The following is a 16,909-nucleotide window of genomic DNA, read 5'->3' on the forward strand; positions in this document are numbered from 1 at the left end:
CCGGTCAGAATGGCCATCATCAAAAAAATCTATAAACAATAAACGCTGGAGAGGGTGTGGAGAAAAGGGAAGCCTCTTGCACTGTTGGTGGGAAATGTAAATTGATACAGCCACTATGGAGAATAGTATGGAGGTTCCTCAAAAAACTAAAAATAGAACAACCATATGACCCAGCAATCCCACTAATGGGAATAAACCCTCAGAAAACCGTAATTCAGTAACAGTCATGTACCACAATATTCATTGCAGCACTATTTACAATAGCCAGAACATGGAAGCAACCTAAGTGTACATCGACAGATGAATGGATAAATAAGATGTGGCACATATATACAATGAAATATTACTCAGCCATAAAAAGAAACGAAATTGAGTTATTTGTAGTGAGGTGGATGGACCTAGAGACTGTCATACAGAGTGAAGTAAGTCAGAAAGAGAAAAATAAATACCGTATGCTAACACATATATATGGAATCTAAAAGAAAAAGAAAAAGAAAATGGTCAGAAGAACCTAGGGGCAAGATGGGAATAAAGATGCAGACCTACTAGAGTATGGACTTGAGGATACAGGGAGGGGGAAGGGTAAGCTGGGACAAAATGAGAGAGAGGCATGGACATATATACACTACCAAACGTAAAATAGATAGCTAGTGGGAAGCAGCCGCATAGCACAGGGAGATCAGCTCGGTGCTTTGTGACCACCTAGGGGGTGGTATTTGGTAGGAGGGAGATGCAAGAGGGAGGGGATATGGGGTTGTATGTATATGTATAGCTGATTCACTTTGTTATACAGCAGAAACTAACACACCATTGTAAAGAAATTATACTCCAATAAAGATCTTAAAAAAAAAAATCTTTAAACTGGAAGAAAATACTGAGGGCTGGGACTTCCCTGGTTGCACAGCGGTTGGGAATCCGCCTGCCAATGCCGGGGACACGGGTTCAAGCCCCGGTCCAGGAAGATCCCACATGCTGTGGAGCAACTAAGCCTGTGCGCCACAACTACTGAGCCTGCACTCTAGAGCCCAGGAGCCACAACTACTGAGTCCACGTGCCAGAAATACTGAAGCCCACGTGCCTAGAGCCCATACTCCACAATAAGAGATACCACCACAATAAGAAGCCCGTGCACCGCTATGAAGAGTAGCCCCTGCTCGCCTCAACTAGCGAAAGCCCGCATGCAGCAACGAAGACCCAAAGCAGCCAAAAAAATTTTTTCTTTTTAATTAAAAAAAAAGAAAAAATTAAAGAAAAAAAGGAAAATACTGAGGACTTCAACAATTGTACTAAACTTGAGTATACCTTACATAGTCCATAGAGCAGGCTGATCAAATCCTATTTGAGTGGTAAGTCTGAGTCATTGTATATACTTTGAACACTACACAATGTCTATTGAAATGTCTATTTCATACAAGTAAAGTTTTTCGAATGTCTATTGTAAAAGGAAAAAAAACAATAAGAGGCAAAAACATTACAAGAAAAGAAAATTTAAGACTAATATGTCTCATATACACAGAAGCAAAAATCTTAACAAAATATAAACAAATTAAATCCAGTAATACATAAAAAGTCTAATACATTATGACCAAGTGGGTTTTTCCCAAGAATACAAGATTGGTATAACATTTGAAAATAAATCAATGTAATTCACCATATTAGCAGAATGAAGGAGAAAAGACATCTGAGCACCTCAATAAATGCATAAAAACATTTGACAAACTTCAATACCCATCCTTAACTTTTAAATCTCAGAAACCTGGGACTAGAAGAAAACTTCCTCAACTTGATAAAAAGCATCTACTAAAAACCTACAGCTACTAAAAACCTACAGCTAACATCACGCTTAATAGTGAAGACAGTATCTTTCCCCCAAAGATCAGAAACAAGGCAAAGATATCTGCTCTAACAACTTCTGTTCAACATTGTGCTTGAGGTCCTACTAGTGAAATAATGCAAGAAAAGAAATAAAAGGCATACTATTTGAAAACGAAGAGGTAAATTATCTTACCATGCAAAAGAAATTATTATATACATAGAAGATACTGAGAAATCTGCCCCCAAAAGCTACTAAAATTTAATAAGTGAATTTAGCAAGTTTATGGGATGCAAGGCCAATATACACAAATCAGTTGTATTTATATATCCTAGCATGAAAATTAGAAGATGAAATTTAGAAAATAATTCCATTTGCATTAGTTTGAAAAATGAAATACTTAGGGATAAATTTAATAGTATACACTGAAAATTATAAAATATTGTTGAGAAAAAATTAAAGACCTAGATAGATAAGGACATATTGGAAAACTCAACTGGGTTAAGATATAAATTCTCCCTCCCTAAATTGGCCCAAAGATTCAAAGCAATCCTAATCAAAAGCTCAGGAGGCTTCTTTGCAAAGGCTGACAAGTTAATTACAATATTTACATGGAACTGTAAAAGACCTAGAACAGTGAAAACAATTTCGAAAAAGAACAAAGTTATAGGAATTACACTACTTATTTCAAACTTAGAGCTACAGTAATCAGAACAGTATGCACTGGCCTAAGGATAAACATATATAGCAAGGGACCAGGACAGACAGCCCAGTAATGGATATATAAAGATGATAGATAGATAGATAGATAGATAGAGAGGTAGATAGGTAGACAGATGGATGATAGATAGATGATAGATAGGCACACAGATAGATAGATAGTTAATTTGCTATTTACAAATGTGCTAAGATAATTATATGGGGAAAGGACAATCTTTTCAACAAATTATTCTGGAACAACTGGAAATCCATATGGGAAGAAATGAAATTCAATCCTTACCTCATATCACACACAAAAATAACCCAAAATGGCTCACTAAACTAAATGTAAAAATTACAGAGCTTCTAGAAGAAAACATAGGAGAAAAATCTTTGAGACTTTGGGGCAGGCAAATACTGATTTGCTTTGGCCAATAAAATGTGAATGGATATGAGGAGGAAGCTTTAAGAGCCAGGATATGATTTAACATGCTCCCTTTGCCATGTAATCATGAAAGCGTCTGTCCAAATGGAACCTCTGTCAGAGATCCTGCCAATCAACTGTGGACATGTAGCATGAGTGAGGGTTAAACCTTTGTTTTGTTAAGCCACTGAGATTTAAGCATTCTTTGTTACTAAAGCATATTCTAGCCTGATCAGTAATAAATGGATTGGTTACACAATTCAAGTGCTATTTTTCTTAGAAATGTAAAGACTTACTGACACTTCTCATACAGAAAGCTGGCATATCATCAGTTGAGAACTTCCATCAAGCATGAAATTAGAAGTATAACCTCAATGAAGAAATGTGCTATTAAAGGTGACATGTGTTCATCTCCTGGGCAGTGCAAAGAAAAACTGAAAAGTGCTATTAAAGAGTCCAAAAGAATGGCATGGAGTTATTTCTAATGAAGCACTGCTCTAAATTTTAAAGCTCCATATTTTTATTCTGCATAAAGGCAACCCCATACTAACAGCCATGCTCTGCCTTCTTACTAAATCTAACAAAAATTACAAAGAAATGAAGAGTCCATTGCAACCAACTGGCTTAAGGACTAATTAAATGGCTTGACTTTATGCTGGGCTTTAATTCCAAATATTACAATAACACACTCATTTTTGTCCATTCATTATCTTTGTAGGTAGCAAATAAATGTTTTTGACCCTGAACACTTCCCGTTTTAGCTGACAAATGGAAGTTAGAAATTGTATACCAACATTTCACCGTGAAGCTATCAATTTCCTTCCCAGAGTCTGATCCACACACATTCCAAAAGATTAACACACAAAATTTAATCCAAGTATTTCTTCACTTTCCCCAAACGCACACGTTGAGGGCGCTTTACGGCAACCAGGATCATCCAGTTTTGCATGTGGAGCTTGTTAAGTGCTGAGCCAAAAGTCAGCCTGATGGGAAGAAGAAAAAAAGCTGAGTTGCTCTATGACTACACCAGTAGACTGTATTCAGTTAGCTTCTTTCAGGCATAATCCATCATTGACAGAGCCAATTTGTTAATGCACGTTCTCTGGCTGAATTAGGCCACAGACCTGCTGCCCAGCATACCATTATATCCATAGACATGTCAAATAATACTCCTTTTTCAGTTGGGCAACCGAAACTAAGAATCCCTCAAAGACAGTTATGAACTGCTTACCTCACCATAACTATTGGTCAGATCTGTTTATAACCACTCAAGGAACATTTCTGAGCACTCAGTAATCATAATATTCGGGCTTTTTACAAAGTAACAAGACTTCTGTTATAGCACAATGACTATGTGACAGGTTTATCACAAAAATATGTTCCCCTTACATGCACAAATAACCTTTTTATATAAAACAATAATAATAACAATTCTCAAAACACTTATTCAATTGGAACTAACAATGCTTTATTCTTGCCATTAAAATTCTTTAAACTTTCAATACCAAAATATTCCCCTTAGAAATGGGGAAATTTGAAACATTTTCAAGTCCTAAAAAGCAAAGACTTGCAACTCATAAATTAAAAATCAAAGGACTGATTTTGCTGTTCATCTCACAAGGTTTTTTTAATTTTATTTTTTTAACATTTGTATAAATATTTTTTTTAAGTTGCCATGGTATTTCAGTATGATGTTATGACCAGGAGATATCACAATCCAGAGTACTTGTAGTACATCAAATGAAACCGTATACATTTTTACGCTCCTATCAGTATCATAAATGTTATAGAACTCCTGGCTTTGTTAGCTTGTGAAGACTGGGCTAACCAAGGCATTTCATGCTGTTATAAACTAGATTAGATTGCAAAGAAATCTGTTTTTCACCCAAAGCCCTGCCTGTTATTAAGTTGGGCCATTCAAATTCATTTTGGGGTCAACACAAGTTAAAACTCAAATTATTAGGTTCCTTTGTCATGGAGTATTGTCCCAAGCATACAACATTAAAAAGAGATATACATCATTTCCTTTCGGTTCTCTTTCACATGCCTTTTGTTCAGAGATCAGCAAAGATCTAAACAGACAGCAAATACGTGCTAATATTTACATTGTTCCAGTTATCACCTTAGAGTCTGGGATTACAAAAGTGAATAAGACACAGTCTTGGTCTCAAGTTGCTTATAGTCTGGTAGAGAAAACATACTGTAATGATGCAAAGAAAGAGGTATTCTCTTGGTATTATGGCATTAACTTGCCATGTATAATGTAAGTTTGGTGCTTGGCTGGACCATCTTAAATAAAGTCTAACTATAAAAGTGTTCAACACTGGTGTCCGTACGTTTGTTCTCTACATCTGTGTCTCTATTTCTGCCCTGCAAAGCGGTTCATCTGTACCATTTTTCTAGGTTCCACATATATGCGTTAATATACAATATTTGTTTTTCTCTTTCTGACTTACTTCATTCTGTATGACAGTCTCTAGATCCAAGGGGGGAAAGTGGCGGGGGAGGGGGTGGTGGTGGGATGAACTGGGAGATTGGGATTGACATGTATACACTAATATGTATAAAATGGATAACTAATAACAACCTACTGTGTAAAAATATAAATAAAATTAAATTTAAAAAAACATAATTGGATGCATACTGAAGGTAGTTCTGACAAAATTATCATTATCTTATACAATTTCCATATTCTCATATACATATACATATTTGGAGAACTTGGAATTTCTTTATTCTCCTGTAGGAAGAACCTTATTATCCAAGAGATTTACAAAAGAAATACCTGCTATAGGCAAACTGTTCAAATTTTGAGAAGTCATAAGGCCGAAAATAATGGAAGTTCAATCCCATCAAGAATAAAGACTTTTAAAGTGTCATTCTCACCTCTTACACAATATCCTAATAACTTCTAAAAAATAAAATTAAAATTCCTTCAAAAAAAAAAGTGTTCAACATTACACATGGGAAACAAAACATTTTTATTTTGTATATTTTATTTTGTTTATTTAAAACCTATTTAGAGTATTTTCTTAGGTTTTTTTTTCATAAGCCAATTTATATTTATTTTAAAAAAGTTATCTTGCAAAGATTTGTCAATATTCAAAATTCTCTTTTTGCCAGGTCCTAAAAGATTCATTCTACAGCAGGATTGGGCCATTTGCTTTACCCAAATCTTAGGAAATGGGGCTTGACAAGTGAGAATGGAACATCTGAAGGTCAATGTATAAGCTGTCATTAGTGGATACAGTCGAAGGACATTATAGGTACTACCAGCCTACGAATCAATCAGTACAGGCCACATTTTCTTCTGAGCTAGTCTAACCCTATCTTTACTTACAGGCTAATGTCACATGCAAGGCAGATGAACTAAAACAGTCACTTGATCCATAGATAGCACACATAATATTTTTTGAAATATATTACCAGGCTTTCTTCTTTTACATACCATTTAGACATCCTAAAGTATTCATCTTCCTTGAGAAATGAGGTGAGGAGATCAGAATTATTGCAGCATTAATATAAAGAGAAATAAAAGTTTGTAATCACTTGGGCCACCAAATAGAATTTTCAAGTCAACAAAGATAGGAAATAATCTGGCAAGTCAGGCTTTGTATGAGAGAAAAGGATTTTTAAGGTTCTTTTATGGGTGAAGAGGCAGATCTGGCTGACTTGATCAGAGATTTTTACATAACAGAAGTCCAGATAAGACAGCAAGAAGTGTGAAAGCCTATTCCTTCTTTTGCAAGTGGCTTTTGGGAAGAGGAAGGAAGACAGAAGGAAGGGAAGCAGCAAAAGAAAAGTATCTCCTGACCCACCCTCTCCAAGCTGAAGTCTCAGAGGGGGGAAAAGAACCTTTAGCTGAGATAAAGGGAAAGTTGAAGGCAAAGGGGTTCTTTGCCCTTTGGGTCTCAGGAACAAAACCACTGCGCAAAACGCAACACTATGCTAACACGGCACAGCCCCAGCAGAGTAAAGAAGGCAGAAAAGGATAGTCAGGCAGAAAGAAGCCTAATTATCATTCCTAATCTCTCATTTAGCAGAGTAAACTCAAAGATTTCCACATGCGCCTGAGGAAAGAAGGAGAAGTTAACAGGATAGCAGTTATGACAGGGCTTTCTATGCTGTGGAGCCAAGAGACCCACAGAAGCAGCTCAAGGAGGCAGTCAGTGTTCTCTGCAGTTCATGGCAAGAGACTTGAGACAAAGGTAGCATCAGTGAGAGCTGAGGTAAAGCCACGACCCATACGATGAACCAACAGGTCCTGACAAAGCTGAGTCTAAATTTACAGGAGTTGTATCCACTGCAGACTTCGGAAGCAAATGCCAATATACTACCCAGAAATGGAGTCCACTAAATCCAGCTCGCCAGTTATCAGCCAGTGTATACTCAAGATCAACACAAGACTAGGGCATAAGTTCCCCTCCCCCAACACACTTGAAGACTAATTTGAACGGCAGCAACACCACTGTTTGCATTTGTACTTCAAATAGGTGACGGAGACAGCTCACTGGCCTTATACTTACTGATACTATAAGATGGCAGGAGAAAAAGAATTTCTTTTTATTTTTTTTCAGTAAGTTCTAGATCTGCTTTTTCCTAATTTCTAATCTGAAATTTCCATGTAGGCTAAAAAGTTCAAACACCTATAAATTGAATGCATGCACTGTTTATGAAAATTATTTATTATAAATAGAAGGAAAACATTACTGGGACCTCCCAAGGGCCAGAGCAGCCAATCATAAATTCTATTTCAGGTGAAGCCTACAGGGGGATTCTGACCTCAAACCCAAATCTCTAGAAATGCTGAAAAGTAGCAGAGCACAAACTGACAGGATACCCATAGGTTCTTAAAGAACTTCAGCTGAATGATCCCTGCTCTATCCTACAAAGGCCCAGAAGGTCCCGTGACCAAGTATAAGTAAGCAAGACCACTGCCTCAGGACATTTTTCAAAATTAATCACCATTCTTCTGAAGCAGTGGTGAACCATGTTCCACCCCTACATGTCTTAAGCTTTCCCCAAAATTATAGGTAGAGAATATACCAGTGGGAACCCCTTAATTTACCTTACATCCCACAGTTTTCCCTCTCTAATCTTTTTCTCACAGACCCCAAGCTGAGATTCCTTCATGTAAATCCCTTTTTACATCCTCCAATCACAAAATTATTCCGGATCTGATCACAAGGTTATTCAGGATCAACCTTTCTTTACCCAAAATCTACCACTTATGGTGCATAATTTCAGTAGTGCCTCTATATTTTTTCTTAAAAGGATAACAAGAGTATGAAAGATTTATTTCTGGTTCATAACTCAAATAAATAAAGTACAGCAGACTTGAGAATATTACTAGTGACTGAATTTCCTAAGACTCGGGGACTACAAAGACCCCTTAAGATCAGGGACCTTATCTTATTTATTTTTGTGACCTCAATGGCTAGAACTCTACTTGGAACATGATCAATGTTCTTTAAATACTTATTGATGTGAACAGCTGAACTCAACCTGTTTATAAATTAACTTTTTCAAATAATATCATGACTTAGGATGACTCCAATACTTAGCATAAGGAATGACACTTTTAATAAATTTTTAAAGGGGATAGTGAGGTTCCTCAAAAACTTAAACACAGAATTATCATATGATGCAGGAATTCCACTCCAAAAAAGGTGAAGGCAGGGACTCGAACAGATATTTGTACATGAATGTTCATAGTAGCATTATTCACAATAGTCAAAAGGTGGAAACAACCCAAGTGTCCATTGACAGATGAATGGATAAACAAAATGTGGTCTATACATATGATGGGATATTATTCAGTCATGAAAAGAAATAAAATTCTGATGTATGCTATAATATGAATGAACCCTGAAAACATTACAAGTGAAGCCAGATACAAGAGAACAAATATTGTATGATTCAACTACATGGGATACCTAGAATGGTCAAATTCATAAAGAAAATAGAATAGAGGTCACCAGGGCAGGGTGAGGGAGGAATGAAGAATTACTGTTTAATGGGTACAGAGTTTCTGTTAGAGATGATGAGAAAGTTCTGGAAGTAGATAGTGATGATGGTTGCACAACATTGTGAAGTATTTAATGCCACTGAATTGGATACTCAAAACTAGTTACAATGGTAATTTTATGTTATGTATACCATAACAAAAAAGAGGATAATAACTTTTAAATACTAGAATAATGCTTCATAAGGTGCTTTATAATAATGTACAAAGCGGGCTTCCCTGGTGGCGCAGTGGTTGAGAGTCCGCCTTCCAGTGCAGGGGACGCGGGTTCGTGCCCCGGTCTGGGAGGGTCCCGCATGCCGCGGAGTGGCTGGGCCCGTGGGCCATGGCCGCTGGGCCTGCGTGTCCGGGGCCCGTGCTCCACAGCGGGAGAGGCCGCAACGGTGAGAGGCCCGCGTGCCACAAAAAATAAAAAATAATGTACAGAGTGAAGGCTCCAAGGTACACATGCTGTGTAAATAACATATCTTACTTATTGATGTGAAACTCCAACAGGAACAAAGACTAATCTGTTAAAGAGTAAACAAGTAAAATTTAAAATAAAGATCAATGACGATTCCCTTATCAGAAGCCTTAGCAATTTACAAACTAGTATGTGGGCAGTGTATGTTTTGCTCTTACTTAGAAGTAAATTGAATAAGAATGGATATATGTTGTCATCACAGAATTTGAAATAGCTATGATACCTGCTAAAGATTCATAACTGAATAAGTATTTTTAAGTCACTAGATTCATTTTGTAACAAGTACCTTAACAAGTGAATACTAAAATATTTATTTGAACTTAAAAACATGAAGGAATATGGTGAAAACAAGCAAGTTAGAACACTGAGTCCTCTAAGGAGTTAAAATAAGCTGTGTTCTCTGAGCAGTCACCCTCTAGAATCGTGTCTTCCTAAATCTGATTCCTTTATAGAGTGTTTTTGATGATAGGCAATTCTTTGTTGAAAGTTAAGTGCTCTTTTATATGAATAAATAGAGAAGGCTTTGGTTTGAACTAATACATTATTTTGACAAATGTTTATTGGAAACCCAATTATGGGTTCATAAATCAGGGTTCTTTGTGGTCCATCAGGTAAGCTCACCAATGCCACCAGATGTCACAGTACATACCAATAGGGTAATTAAAACAACTCCTTGGAATGCTGTCCCGCTCCTACACAATGACAGAAGGAAAAATAGCTTATTATCTTTAATTTAACTTACTAAAAATGTAAGTTGCAAGATGTCATGATCATACCTTCCAGGGGAAAAAAAACATTTGTTTTCTATTTACTGTTGGATTAAAAGGACAAGGTTAAGAATGATGTACGATCTGTCAGACAGATGATTTTCAAACATTCCTCACAATAAAAAGGGAAAAAAATCTCATCTGCATATATCCCATGACTGAACTATGTCCTTAGGAAAGTGATTCCTTTTGCTTTTTTTCCTTCCCTTCCTTGTCCTCCACTCCCCTTTTAAAATAGCTGTTATTTCCTGAAGAAGTGAGTCCTGTTAACAACGCTTAGTGTACCTGGGCCAATACACATTCAGCTGTATCATTGCATGGACCTGAGCTGGATGAAAAATTCCCTGATAAAAGCTTATATTCTTCATTACCAGAAAGAAAACAGTTGGCAAGACAATTCTGGCAGAACAACAAACCCATTTCAACTGAAAATTGGAAAGACTTTTAATTCTAAAGACTTTTGGAAGTCCCTATATAGCCCAAATGTACTAATCATGAAAAGGGAGGGGATGAAGTATTTAATGAAAGCAGGCATTTGCATATTATAACCAAGCGTGGGAAATTTTCTTGACGTTTGATTTTCAAATCCCAGTGAAAGATGTAGAAAAATCAGACCTGAGTGATTAGCATAAACCTAAGAATTCTGTCTCTTACCAATATTGCCAAATTTGTTAAAATTATCTCTAACTATTTTAAATTTTTCCTTGTTATATAAGTCCTTAACTGACTCAGTTTTGCTTTCTAGGTAGGCAAAGTATCTTTTCCTTTATAGAGAGAATGATACATATGATTTAAGATATTTGAGTATATTCCGTGACGGAAATAGAAATTTTATGTTTCCCTATACAATACAGTCAAAAAGGGCTTCTGCCCTTTTTGTTTACACATCACTATTTAGCAGTGGAAACTCAGAGATCTCTGCCTGTCACAAACTGCTAGACAGACCTCTACACAATTCATCCCTAACCATCACAAGTAACACAGGCCAGAACATCAGGGATTTGCCTCTTGACTAGCCAGGCAGCTCCATGTGAAGTGCCAGTAGGGTAAGGCCACACATGCAGTGCTCTGCTATTACTCTAACTGCACGGCCCAAGCCTGCTGGCTTGGCTACTGCTGATAATATAAACAAGAGGCTGAGCGACAACTTAAAATGCTAACTGTTGAACTACTCTAATCTCAACCCCAAGAAATTATGTCATCAAGACTGACTGACTTAAAAAGGACACTGTCTAAATACAGCTGTTATTTGTGAAAGACAAAAAATGTTACCATTGTATCATAGAAAAGTGTTTAGAAAGACAGAAAGAACTGAAGTGGGAGCTGGGTCTCCTAGAGCATCCTAGATTCAAGTTATCTGAGCAGCTCCATTATGAAGAAGAGTTATGTTTAAATGGGTGCCTGAAGGGCCCTGAATTCCCACAATGGATCAAGGAACTGTCTTATTGTCTTGAGTTTTATGAATCTTCATAATGTCAGGCTAGTGGACAGTTGTCAAGAACAACACACTGCTGGGAATAGTGGCATGTCGGCATGAAGAGCTCCACCGAATCACTCCCTAGTGAAACTGTGAGAATTATTAAAAAGCAAGCAATTAAAGCCTCTGGAAGTGGTCCTAAGTGTAAACAGCAAATGAAGAAACATCTATTCAAGAAAACCTAAGAAAGTTTCTAGAAGAAAGGTGAGAATCTGTGGTATTTGAATCAAGACCACTCTCCCCACTCCACACCGGCACAATGAAGCAGACACTCCACTCAAGACTCCTGCAGCCAGAAACACAGGGCTCCCTCTTAGCGCTTTCTTCCTGAGAGTTAGCAAGACTTCAGTGTTCCTCATCTTGCACCCAGCTGCCTGCAGCTGGGGATAAGTCTCAGGCAAGCGCAGTCAAGAGGTGGGGTCTCCCTACTTTCACCCCACTCCCACTTATGGAACTGAGGCAGTGGGGCTATCACACAGAGAGAAGCTTGCCATTGTCCCTCCCCACTCAGCTCCAGGGCCCTGGCTCAGAGATTTTACCTGGGGGAGAAGCAGTCATCAACAGATAGCTCCTGATCTCTTCCCATAGAAACTGACTTCATTTGCAACAGAGCTTGGAGAAATTAACCTAAGAGCACTCTCAAGAACAGTGGAGGCTGTGATGAAAGGCACCTGGGAGGAGATTTCTGTGTGTAATAAAGAAAAAGCGTAGAGTAGGCTGGCTAATTTGCAGGAGAGAACTGGGCAATAAGACAGCTAGGAGGAGTCTTTCTGGGGTCAGACAAATATCAAACACTGATCTCAGAAACTTTTCTGTCCAAAAAGCCATAATTTGATTGGATTCATTTGTAGAGCAATTTATGCTCCAGGGCAGTTTTGTAAAAAGTAGAGCAACCAGCCAACACTTAGTAGAGTTTTAACAGCTGAGTGTGGTCAGGGACAGAGAGGAAAAGACCCCTACGAGTGCTGCAGTCGTCCCAAAGTGACTGTGGGCAAACCTAAAGCTGTGCCTAGCAGCATCAGAGGCTTAATACTGCGGGTGGAGGGTGGGGGAAGGATGACGTCACTAAAATGATCCAGCCAATCACTAAACAAATAAGCAAGCCAATAACAAGCCTCAGAATGAAGGGACCAGTGCCCAGAGTTGCTACAACATATTATCTAAAATGTCTAGTTACCAATAAAAATTATGAGGCATGCAAAGAAACAAGAAATTATAACCCCCTACTCCAAAAAAGATAAAAGGCAACAGAAACTTCCTATGAGAGCAACCAAATGCCTGATTCAACGTAAAAACTTTTCAAAGTAACTATTATAAATATGTTCACAGAACTAAAGGAAACCATATTTAGAGAAATAAAGGAAAGAATACTGACAGTGTTGTACCAAATGGAGAATGCCAATAAAGAGAGAAATTTTTTTAAAAAGAACCAAATGGAATTCTGGAGTTAAAAGTTCAATAACTGAAATAAAAATTTGCTAGAAGGGATCAACGATAGATTTGAACTACCAGAAGAAAAAAATGGTAAACTTGAAGACAGATTGATAGAGATTATGTAAGCTAAAGAACAGAGAGGAAAGAGAAGGAAGAAAAATAAACAGAGCTTCAGAGAAATGAGAAACCACTAAGCACGCCAACATACAGATACAGGCAATACCAGAAGGAGAGGTGAAAGAAGATCCATGACCAACTAGGATTTATTCCAAGGATTCAAGGTTGGTTTAGCATTTGAAATCAATTAAGGTAGTACATCATATCAATAGAACAAAAAACAAAAATCACATAATCATCTCAACCACATAATCATCTCAAAAGAATTTGAAAATAATACGTCACCCCTTCATGATAAAAACATTAAACAAACCAGGCATAGAAGGGAACTTCTTCAACCTGATAAAGAGCATCTATGAAAAACCCACAGCTAATATCATAATTAATGGTGAAAGACTGAACTCTTACCCTCTAAAATGAGGAGCAAGACAAGGATGTCTGCTCTTACCACTTCTATTCAACACTGTATGGGAAGTTTTAGCCAAGGGAATTAAGCATGAAAAAGAAAAGGCAACCAAACTTGAAAGGAAGGAGTAAAACTATCTCCATTTGTAGCTGACATGCTCTTGTATATAGAAAATCCTAAAAAATCCTACCACTAAAAAGCTATTAGAACTAATAAAGGAGTTTAAAAAGGTTGCAGGATTCCAGATCAATACACAAAAATCAGTTGTATTTCCATACATTGGCAATGAACAATCTGAAAATGAAATCAAGAAAACAATTCCATTCACAATAGCGTCAAAAAGAATAAAATACTTAGGAGTAAATTTAACAAACGCATAAAATTTACACTCTGAAAACTATAAAAAAATTGTTCAAAGAAATTAAAGATCTAAATAAGTGGGAAAACATCCTACATTCAAGGACTGGAAGATTTAACATTGTTAAGATGGCAATACTTACCAAACTAATCTATAGATTCAACACAATCCCTATCAGAATGCCAGCTGACTTCTTTGACAAGTTGATTCTAAAATTCATATGGAATTGCAAAGGACCCAGAATAGCCAAAACAACCCTGAAAAAGAAGAAATAACTAGAAAGACTCACACTTCCCAATTTTAAAACTTACTACAAAGCAACAGTAATCACAACAGTGTGGTACTAGCACAAGGACAGATATACAGACCAATAGGATAGAATTGAGAGTCCAGAAATAATCCGATACCTCTTTGGCCAACTAATTTTCAACAAGGGTGCCAAGACCAGTCAATGGAGAAAGACTAGTCTTCTTAATAAATGGTGCTGAGACAAGTGGATAGCCACATGCAAAAGAATGGCATTGGATTCTTACTTCACACCATATACAAAAAATAACTCAAATAGATTGAAGACATAAAGGTAAGAACAAAAACTATGAAACTCTTAGGAGAAAACATAATGGCAAATATTCACAACCTTGGATTTGGCAAAGGATTCTTAGGTATGACGCCAAAAATATGAGTAGCAAAAGGAAACATTGATGAACTGCACATTATCAAAATTCAAAACTTTTGTGCTTCAAAAGACACCATCAAGGAATTGGAGCAAATATTTTCAAATCATATATTTGATAAGAGACTTGAATCTAGAACATATAAATAAACCTCACACATCAATAATAAAAGGACAAATAACCCAGTTAAAGATTGAGCAAAGATCTGAATAGACATTTCCCCAAAGAAGATATACAAATGGCCAATAATACCTGTATGAAAAGATGCCTGACATTATTCATCATCAGGGAAATACAAATCAAAACCTCAATGAGATACCATTTCTACCCACTAGGATAGCTAAAATCAAAAAGTCAGATAACAATTGTCGGCAAATACGTGGAGGGACTGGAACCCTCATACACTACTGACAGTAAAATGTAAAATGGTGCAGCTGCTTTGAAAAACAGTCTGGCAATTCTTCAAAGAATCAAACATATGACCCAGCAATTCCACTTCTAGGTATATACCCAAGAGAAATGAAAACATACATCTACACAGAAACTTGTACCAAATGTTTATAGAAGCATTATTCATAATAGCCAAATAGTGGAAACAATCTAAACATCTATTAACAGACAACCAGATAAACAAAATGTGGTATATTCATACAATGGAATATTATTATACATAGAAAGGAATGAAGCACTGATACATGCTACAACATAAATGACCCTGGAAAATGTTACGTTAAATGAAAGAAGCCAATCACAAAAGACCACACATGATTCCATTCACATGGAATTCCAGAATAGGAAAATCTATAGAAAGTAGATTAGTGGTTGCCTAGGGCTTGGAGCAGTGGAAGGGAAGATGGGGAGGCCGGGATTGGGGAGGCTGGGTTATTAGTTAGTGTTCTCCAGAGAAATGAAACCAATAGGATGTGTATATATGGAAAAAGATTTAAGGGATTTACTCATGCAATTATAGAAGCTGATAAGTCCAAAATCTGAAGGGTGGCCAACAGGCTGGAGAAGCAAGATGAGCTCATGCTGTAGTTCAAGTCCAAAGGCCAGAATTCCCTTTTGCTCCGGAAGAGGTCAGTCCTTTGCTCTATTCGGGCCTTCAACTGGACGAGGCCCACCCATGTTATGGAGAACAATCTGCTTTACTCAAAGTCTACCTATTTAAATGTTAATCTTATCTAAAAACATCTTCATAGAAAACCCAAAATAATGTTTGACCACATATCAGGGTACTCTGGCACAGCCAAATCTACACACCAATTAACCATCACAGGTGTGATAAAGGTACTGAAGTTCTTTCTGAGGTGCTGAAAATGTTCTAAAATTGACTGTGGTAATGGTTGAACATGTCTGTAAATATACTAAAAAACACTGAACTGTACACTTTAAGTAGGTGAGTTGTATGTGACATATCTCAATAAAGCTGTTAAAAAAAAAAAAAGAACAGACTACCACAGTAATTTTCCCACAATTTTTTAAAAAGTGCTTTTTATCCATAGAACACCAAAACACACAAATCACTCTCTGGAGTGGTGACCAATCAATTAAGAAACAGGTATTTACTAAGCCTTATCCTACCACCGTGCTGAATACATAGACCGCGCTCAGAAGTACAAACTGCTGGATTGATTAATTGCTCCGAAGAGGAATAAGATGACTTTCCTAGTAGTCTATTGAATGAGATATATTCACTTTTCCAGGGGTTCACAAAAAGTAACAGTACTTTGTTGCTATTGGAAACTCCTGAAAACTCTATGCAAAGACCTCCAAGCGGGCACAGAAATACAATCCCCGATCTATACAAGCTTATAGTCTAGTTAGCAAGCATACTGTTAGACACTTAACAAAAACTATAAGTAAAACTAATGTTTAATCGTAAAGCAACCGTAACTAAGGGGTTCTGTGGTCCAGAAAAATAAGAGAAATAATACTTACCAACAAATACTTAATGAAATCCTACCATTCATTAAGTGCATGCACACATCTACACCCCACACACACATATTCATGCATACTTCCAAAGGCCAGAAAATGATTTGCAATTTAAGCTTCATCCTGATTTCAGTACTAATTAGTTGTATTTAGCAGTCCCTGTAGATTATATTTTCTACATATTAGGAACAATACTTACCACACAAGAAAAAACTAATGAAAAACTAAAATGTTACATGCAAAAAAATTAAACTTATTTGCCATATAATTCCAAACTTTTTATATGAGTATTACTATTTTATACGTGTGGAAGC

At 36.9% G+C, this 16,909-nt stretch overlaps 1 protein-coding gene across 11 annotated transcripts in view; it reads right to left on the reverse strand.

Moving 5' to 3' along the window:
- Window positions 1-16,909, reverse strand: part of XKR9 (XK related 9) — a 207,568-nt gene that overhangs the window by 153,425 nt on the left and 37,234 nt on the right. The window contains exon 7 of one of the 11 annotated variants that reach the window (XM_079902489.1): window positions 1,689-3,919. The exons of the other annotated variants lie outside the window; for them this stretch is intronic. The gene's annotated coding sequence lies outside the window, so the exon portion shown is untranslated. Of the gene's footprint in view, window positions 1-1,688; window positions 3,920-16,909 lie in introns of those variants that run through there. 11 annotated transcript variants of the gene reach the window in all.

The sequence above is a fragment of the Stenella coeruleoalba genome, assembly GCF_951394435.1.
Source record: "Stenella coeruleoalba genome assembly, chromosome: 17".
NCBI classification, from domain to species: Eukaryota; Metazoa; Chordata; class Mammalia; order Artiodactyla; family Delphinidae; genus Stenella; species Stenella coeruleoalba.